The sequence below is a fragment of the Aptenodytes forsteri genome, unplaced genomic scaffold (genome assembly GCF_000699145.1).
Source record: "Aptenodytes forsteri isolate BGI_AS27 unplaced genomic scaffold, ASM69914v1 Scaffold236, whole genome shotgun sequence".
Classification (NCBI taxonomy): domain Eukaryota; kingdom Metazoa; phylum Chordata; class Aves; order Sphenisciformes; family Spheniscidae; genus Aptenodytes; species Aptenodytes forsteri.
In genome coordinates, this window is record NW_008794456.1 from 29,283 (window position 1) to 30,137 (window position 855).

General features: G+C 68.7%; 1 protein-coding gene across 1 annotated transcript in view; it reads right to left on the bottom strand.

Annotated features, from left to right (window-relative positions):
* Window positions 1-855, bottom strand: part of LOC103908340 (transcription factor COE3-like) — a 17,098-nt gene that overhangs the window by 15,542 nt on the left and 701 nt on the right. The window lies entirely within an intron of this gene.

An 855-nucleotide genomic window follows, 5' to 3' on the forward strand; every position in this document is an offset into this window, starting at 1 on the left:
CCAGGAGCCGGGGCAGAGCCAGCACAGGGTGGGGAGAAGACCCCAGGCACCCCCGCCGCCTTTAGTGACGCTCCTTGGGCTTTAATTACCCCCCGGCATCACCCTCAGCCCCAGCCCCGACCCCAGCTGTGGGCATCAGCCAAGGCCAAGTGCAAAGCCCAGACCCTGGAAACCTCAGGGACGCTTCTCCATGACAGAAGAAACAGCTCGTTAAGCTGATCGCCGGGAAGCCGAAATGACCCCAGTCAGCAAATGCCAGGGCATGCGGCTGGCACGCTCGCCTGGCACGCGGGTGCCTGTGTGTACGGCCAGCACGCATGTCTGGGCACACGTGTGCAGACAGACGTGTGCACGCTCGTGTCCCCGGGCACTGCTGACGGCCGTGTCCCTGGCACACCCCATGGGTGTCCCTTGTCCCCTACCCATGGGTCCGACCAGTGCCGACGGGTTTGTTCTCAGGGCCCATCCCCATGGCATCTGGCCCCGGAGCATGGGGCGCTGACCCCACCGGGACGCCACAGTCTCACCGGGCCCCCATCCTGGTGTGTCCAGCCGACACGCCACTCAGCTCCCCGAGGGACGGGGACCCCTGGTGCTGCAGAGACCCCGCTGTCCCCCGGCAGCATCCCCGACCCTGCCTCGCTGGAGCCCCAGCCACGGGGCTCCCAGCTGATGGGAAGGTGGCGGCGGTCCCGGCAGGGCGGCTGCAGTGAGCCAGCACCCACCCAGCCCCTCCATTCCCCTCCGCCCCCACAAAGCTTCTGCTCTAAAGTGCTGGGGGGAGGCGATGGAGCCGCCAGCCCGGCCGGGTAATGGCTGCGTCTCCGCTCCCAGCGCCGCCCAGACCCCGCCCCG